This window comes from Schistocerca americana, unplaced genomic scaffold (genome assembly GCF_021461395.2).
Source record: "Schistocerca americana isolate TAMUIC-IGC-003095 unplaced genomic scaffold, iqSchAmer2.1 HiC_scaffold_287, whole genome shotgun sequence".
Lineage (NCBI taxonomy): Eukaryota > Metazoa > Arthropoda > Insecta > Orthoptera > Acrididae > Schistocerca > Schistocerca americana.
The window spans coordinates 112501-120000 of record NW_025726002.1 but is presented as its reverse complement, the minus strand read 5'-3'; the positions used below and the strand labels follow the sequence as shown (position 1 = coordinate 120000).

At 52.9% G+C, this 7500-nt stretch overlaps 3 non-coding genes across 3 annotated transcripts in view; all 3 read left to right on the top strand.

Moving 5' to 3' along the window:
* Positions 1–4808: 4808 nt before the first annotated feature.
* Positions 4809–6718, top strand: LOC124579050. Its single transcript, XR_006972802.1, has one exon. It is a non-coding gene; the product is annotated as a small subunit ribosomal RNA (ribosomal RNA).
* A 351-nt stretch (positions 6719–7069) lies between these two features.
* LOC124579030 lies at positions 7070–7224 on the top strand. The gene has a single exon (XR_006972784.1). It is a non-coding gene; the product is annotated as a 5.8S ribosomal RNA (ribosomal RNA).
* A 188-nt stretch (positions 7225–7412) lies between these two features.
* The window catches only part of LOC124579058, a 4222-nt gene continuing 4134 nt past the window's right edge, over positions 7413–7500 (top strand). Inside the window, exon 1 of the ribosomal RNA XR_006972809.1 lies at positions 7413–7500. This exon is cut by the window's right edge and continues 4134 nt beyond it. This is a non-coding gene — a ribosomal RNA (large subunit ribosomal RNA).

The following is a 7500-nucleotide window of genomic DNA, read 5'->3' as shown; positions in this document are numbered from 1 at the left end:
GGGCTGTACCAGTTACGAGCTAGAGACGCGACCGCGTTGCTCTCTGTACGAATGCCGATGCTGAGCGGTCAGCTAGGAGGCGCTCCATCCATGTCGGTACCGGTGAGCGTTGCACTCGCAGTCGCAAGAACGTACGGCAAGTATATTACCTGGAAGAGTCAATGACAGTCCACGCCCCCCTGCGTGGGAAGAGTCTTTCTAGGCCATGACCCACCGGAAGGGCGCAGCGTCCCCCACCCCAGACATGTGACGTCACACCATCGGTATTGACGACTAGACTGATTCCTTATAATCATTTGCCATACACCGGTGGAAGCTGCCGAGACGAGTAACTACATAGCGGGCTCGCCGTGTCACTAATGTACAGAGATACAACAGTTTCGACTGGAACCGGATTAAACGTATACACGGCGCTGATTAGTAATAGATAGAGCCATCAGAATACAGATAATGTATACAACTGTCCGTATACATGCTGAAAGACTCTGCTCACAATCACAACCACACGTCAGCCACACACCCTTATCACGCACTACTCTCTGCCTGTAACACGCACACAGACAATATGTAAGCACCAGCATGGAACAACACCCAGTGCATCCTCTCCGCCACATTAGACAATCCACACTGTCATAACCAGACTGGGAGGTCCACTCAGAAAACAGAATATCCCACCCACCCGACAACCACCATTGCTCAGCCAAGCCACCAACACCCACACATGTCCTACACAGGGGTGCACCCAACATCACAATACTGCCTCCTCTCACAGCACACAAACAATGGCAGGAATGAAAGACACAGGTCTGCCACAAGCATGGAATGAGAGCGCCGCCTGTCATGAGCCAAAGGTGCATCCTGACGTGGCAAATCAGATGATGCCGCAGGCATCCACTTACTATAATCACAATCAACAAACCGGCCGCCCCGCCCCGCCCCCCATTAAACCTTTCCTTACAACAATGTGTACCTTAACCTAACCTATATCGTACCGTAACCTAACCTATATCGTACCGTAACCTAACCTATGTCGTACCGTAACCTAACCTATGTCGTACCGTAACCTAACCTATGTCGTACCGTAACCTAACCTATGTCGTACCGTAACCTAACCTATGTCGTACCGTAACCTAACCTATGTCGTACCGTAACCTAACCTATGTCGTACCGTAACCTAACCTATGTCGTACCGTAACCTAACCTATGTCGTACCGTAACCTAACCTATGTCGTACCTTAACCTAACCTATGTCGTACCTTAACCTAACCTATGTCGTACCTTAACCTAACCTATGTCGTACCTTAACCTAACCTATGTCGTACCTTAACCTAACCTATGTCGTACCTTAACCTAACCTATGTCGTACCTTAACCTAACCTATGTCGTACCTTAACCTAACCTATGTCGTACCTTAACCTAACCTATGTCGTACCTTAACCTAACCTATGTCGTACCTTAACCTAACCTATGTCGTACCTTAACCTAACCTATGTCGTACCTTAACCTAACCTATGTCGTACCTTAACCTAACCTATGTCGTACCTTAACCTAACCTATGTCGTACCTTAACCTAACCTATGTCGTACCTTAACCTAACCTATGTCGTACCTTAACCTAACCTATGTCGTACCTTAACCTAACCTATGTCGTACCTTAACCTAACCTATGTCGTACCTTAACCTAACCTATGTCGTACCTTAACCTAACCTATGTCGTACCTTAACCTAACCTATGTCGTACCTTAACCTAACCTATGTCGTACCTTAACCTAACCTATGTCGTACCTTAACCTAACCTATGTCGTACCTTAACCTAACCTATGTCGTACCTTAACCTAACCTATGTCGTACCTTAACCTAACCTATGTCGTACCTTACCCTAACCTATGTCGTACCTTAACCTAACCTATGTCGTACCTTAACCTAACCTGTATTGCGCCTTAACCTAACCTGTATTGCGCCTTAACCTAACCTGTATTGCGCCTTAACCTAACCTGTATTGCGCCTTAACGTAACCTGTATTGCGCCTTAACGTAACCTGTATTGCGCCTTAACGTAACCTGTATTGCGCCTTAACGTAACCTGTATTGCGCCTTAACGTAACCTGTATTGCGCCTTAACGTAACCTGTATTGCGCCTTAACGTAACCTGTATTGCGCCTTAACGTAACCTGTATTGCGCCTTAACGTAACCTGTATTGCGCCTTAACGTAACCTGTATTGCGCCTTAACGTAACCTGTATTGCGCCTTAACGTAACCTGTATTGCGCCTTAACGTAACCTGTATTGCGCCTTAACGTAACCTGTATTGCGCCTTAACGTAACCTGTATTGCGCCTTAACGTAACCTGTATTGCGCCTTAACGTAACCTGTATTGCGCCTTAACGTAACCTGTATTGCGCCTTAACGTAACCTGTATTGCGCCTTAACGTAACCTGTATTGCGCCTTAACGTAACCTGCATTGCGCCTTAACGTAACCTGCATTGCGCCTTAACGTAACCTGTATTGCGCCTTAACGTAACCTGTATTGCGCCTTAACGTAACCTGTATTGCGCCTTAACGTAACCTGTATTGCGCCTTAACGTAACCTGTATTGCGCCTTAACGTAACCTGTATTGCGCCTTAACGTAACCTGTATTGCGCCTTAACGTAACCGATATTGCGCCTTAACGTAACCTATATTGCGCCGTAACGTAACCTATATTGCGCCGTAACGTAACCCACATTGCCCCTTAACGTAACCCACATTGCCCCTTAACGTAACCCACATTGCCCCTTAACGTAACCCAACACACGTTGGGCCTTAACCCAACACACGTTGGGCCTTAACCCAACACACGTTGGGCCTTAACCCAACACACGTTGGGCCTTAACCCAACACACGTTGGGCCTTAACCCAACACACGTTGGGCCTTAACCCAACACACGTTGGGCCTTAACCCAACACACGTTGGGCCTTAACCCAACACACGTTGGGCCTTAACCCAACACACGTTGGGCCTTAACCCAACACACGTTGGGCCTTAACCCAACACACGTTGGGCCTTAACCCAACACACGTTGGGCCTTAACCCAACACACGTTGGGCCTTAACCTGCTCTGTAATTGTCATACGACGCGTTAAATTAGTGTAGTGTTGCCTAACTGCAACCCCCGCAATATAGTTTGCTACTCGCACTGCCCGGTCCCCAGTGTATCGCTTCATGTTAAACACCTTGCAGCTATACACTGTAATGTGGATGGCAGCAGGACGTACATGCTCAATGCCCTTTGCAGTTGTTCATTGGCATTTGCAGTTGTTCATTGGCATTCGCATGTGCGAAGCACTTAGCCTACGCTGTGGTACGGCCTGTGTCAACTGTCCGCTGATGTTGTACGTCCAAATCACACACTGTACTGCACATTGGTCCTCATGTACTGAATGATACATCGTGGTACATGTGACCGTACAACGACTGCGCCAACAACGGCGAACCATGCGGTCCAAATGTTGTGCACTCAGCTACGTGTCGTCTCCCTATAAGAGCTGGATTGCAGTGTGGTATGCCCTGGATGGCGATCAGCATGAGCCGTCTGTTGATGTAGTGGCGCGTGTTGTCAGACGTAGTCGTCTCTTCTCACACACCGTGATAGCATGGTGCACTGCGTTCCACATCTGCGACATGCGACAGAGGCCGGTTGACAGTCGTTCGCGCAATGGACATCGCATACGTACGGGGGCCACCTTCCACGTGTTCGCGAAGCGTGCACATGTTGTTGCGTGTATGTGGGCAGACATAGTGTGTCGTGACACCTGACACAGGCATGCAACAATCGTTGAATTTGCAAATGGCGATGGACGCCTACGTTTGCTGGTGACGTTATGCAAATGAACAACTGGTAAACCGTTGTGGTGCGGTTGTTCTCGCTAGAGGTGAATCAGTGATGGCGACGATCGGTTGAGCTACCAACCGGTTGTTCCAGCGATACCCACCATGCCCACGAACGTGAATGGCATCTGGGTGTGAAGCGATACGCGGCGGTGGCTGGGTGGGACCGTCCCCGGCCGGTGAGGGGGGGCCTCCCGGCGTGCTGGCCGCGCGGTGCGTGGGCGCACGCGCTACAGCCGGCTGGTGGGGGCGGCCAGTGGCAGGCGCGCCGGCCGACGGAGGCGGCAGGCGGCGCAGCTGCGCGCCGGCGCACCCTGCACGCGGCGCCGTGCGGCCAAAGTAGGTCCTCGCGGGCCCGGTGCGAAGCGCGGTGGACATCTGCAGTGTGCTGGTCCGATTGAGGACTGTGTGCGCTGAGGATGCGCCGCCGCCCGGCGCTCGGCGCCGCGACGCCGTCTGCTGCTCGGTCGCCTCTGCGGTTCTCGCAGGTGGTTTGTATCGCAGCTGTGCGGACGTGTTGGCGCGTGCGCTGTGCTGGGAGAGTTCGCTTCGGCACCCAAGTGGGGCTTTTGTCCTTCTGTGGCGCTGGCGTTGGAGCTGCCGGTCACCGTAGGTGGCGCGTGTTGTCTCCCGCCGGCAATGCCACGACAGCACGCTCCCGGGCCTCTGTCGGCAGCGGCAAGCTCAGTTGGGAGCACGGGTGGTCGCACCTAAAGCGTCTACTCGCCAAACTCCGGGCGATTGCGCCTCTCTCGAACCCGACCAAGTACTTAGGACGGCGCTGCGCGCCGCCGGGACCTGAGAGGGTTTCGAGGTGTATTGTGCAGGGGAGCTCAGCCTCCTCCTGTTTGCAGAATAATTGAGCGGACGCTTGCGTGTTCGCGCGGGCCCCCGGGACACACTCCCGGGCGGCCGGCTGCTCAGCTCTAGTTGACGCAGCTCCCTGGTTGATCCTGCCAGTAGTCATATGCTTGTCTCAAAGATTAAGCCATGCATGTCTCAGTACAAGCCGCATTAAGGTGAAACCGCGAATGGCTCATTAAATCAGTTATGGTTCCTTAGATCGTACCCACGTTACTTGGATAACTGTGGTAATTCTAGAGCTAATACATGCAAACAGAGTCCCGACCAGAGATGGAAGGGACGCTTTTATTAGATCAAAACCAATCGGTCGGCTCGTCCGGTCCGTTTGCCTTGGTGACTCTGAATAACTTTGGGCTGATCGCACGGTCCTCGTACCGGCGACGCATCTTTCAAATGTCTGCCTTATCAACTGTCGATGGTAGGTTCTGCGCCTACCATGGTTGTAACGGGTAACGGGGAATCAGGGTTCGATTCCGGAGAGGGAGCCTGAGAAACGGCTACCACATCCAAGGAAGGCAGCAGGCGCGCAAATTACCCACTCCCGGCACGGGGAGGTAGTGACGAAAAATAACGATACGGGACTCATCCGAGGCCCCGTAATCGGAATGAGTACACTTTAAATCCTTTAACGAGTATCTATTGGAGGGCAAGTCTGGTGCCAGCAGCCGCGGTAATTCCAGCTCCAATAGCGTATATTAAAGTTGTTGCGGTTAAAAAGCTCGTAGTTGGATTTGTGTCCCACGCTGTTGGTTCACCGCCCGTCGGTGTTTAACTGGCATGTATCGTGGGACGTCCTGCCGGTGGGGCGAGCCGAAGGCGTGCGACGCGCCTCGTGCGTGCTCGTGCGTCCCGAGGCGGACCCCGTTGCAATCCTACCAGGGTGCTCTTGAGTGAGTGTCTCGGTGGGCCGGCACGTTTACTTTGAACAAATTAGAGTGCTTAAAGCAGGCAAGCCCGCCTGAATACTGTGTGCATGGAATAATGGAATAGGACCTCGGTTCTATTTTGTTGGTTTTCGGAACCCGAGGTAATGATTAATAGGGACAGGCGGGGGCATTCGTATTGCGACGTTAGAGGTGAAATTCTTGGATCGTCGCAAGACGAACAGAAGCGAAAGCATTTGCCAAGTATGTTTTCATTAATCAAGAACGAAAGTTAGAGGTTCGAAGGCGATCAGATACCGCCCTAGTTCTAACCATAAACGATGCCAGCCAGCGATCCGCCGCAGTTCCTCCGATGACTCGGCGGGCAGCCTCCGGGAAACCAAAGCTTTTGGGTTCCGGGGGAAGTATGGTTGCAAAGCTGAAACTTAAAGGAATTGACGGAAGGGCACCACCAGGAGTGGAGCCTGCGGCTTAATTTGACTCAACACGGGAAACCTCACCAGGCCCGGACACCGGAAGGATTGACAGATTGATAGCTCTTTCTTGATTCGGTGGGTGGTGGTGCATGGCCGTTCTTAGTTGGTGGAGCGATTTGTCTGGTTAATTCCGATAACGAACGAGACTCTAGCCTGCTAACTAGTCGCGTGACATCCTTCGTGCTGTCAGCGATTACTTTTCTTCTTAGAGGGACAGGCGGCTTCTAGCCGCACGAGATTGAGCAATAACAGGTCTGTGATGCCCTTAGATGTTCTGGGCCGCACGCGCGCTACACTGAAGGAATCAGCGTGTCTTCCTAGGCCGAAAGGTCGGGGTAACCCGCTGAACCTCCTTCGTGCTAGGGATTGGGGCTTGCAATTGTTCCCCATGAACGAGGAATTCCCAGTAAGCGCGAGTCATAAGCTCGCGTTGATTACGTCCCTGCCCTTTGTACACACCGCCCGTCGCTACTACCGATTGAATGATTTAGTGAGGTCTTCGGACTGGTACGCGGCATTGACTCTGTCGTTGCCGATGCTACCGGAAAGATGACCAAACTTGATCATTTAGAGGAAGTAAAAGTCGTAACAAGGTTTCCGCAGGTGAACCTGCGGAAGGATCATTACCGACTAGACTGCATGTCGTTCGATGTGCGTGTCGTGTCGCGCAACACGCTACCTGTACGGCTCGCAGTAGCCGTGCGCCGCGTGCGGAACCACGCGTGCTTCTCAAAACTAACGCCAATGTTGTGTGGTACGAGCGCTGAAGCGCTGGAGCGGCTGGCCTGCGGCACCTGGCGCCTGGCGCCGGTTTTGAATGACTTTCGCCCGACTGCCTGTCCGCTCCGGTGTGGAGCCGTACGACGCCCATCGGCCGTGAGGCCGTTGGACACAGAACGCTTGAACAGGGGCCGCCACACGCCTACGTCCCGCCTATGCAACTGTCTTGAAAGAGACAGTGGAAACTAAGAAAAGATCACCCAGGACGGTGGATCACTCGGCTCGTGGGTCGATGAAGAACGCAGCAAATTGCGCGTCGACATGTGAACTGCAGGACACATGAACATCGACGTTTCGAACGCACATTGCGGTCCATGGATTCCGTTCCCGGGCCACGTCTGGCTGAGGGTCGGCTACGTATACTGAAGCGCGCGGCGTTTGCCCCGCTTCGCAGACCTGGGAGCGTCGCGGCCGCCTGTGGGGCCGGCCGCGCCTCCTGAAACGTGCGATGCGCGCCCGTCGCCTGGCGGTTCGCATACCGGTACTTACTCGGTAGCGTGCACAGCCGGCTGGCGGTGTGGCGTGCGACACCTCGTACAACGACCTCAGAGCAGGCGAGACTACCCGCTGAATTTAAGCATATTACTAAGCGGAGGAAAAGAAACTAACAAGGATTCCCCCAGTAGCG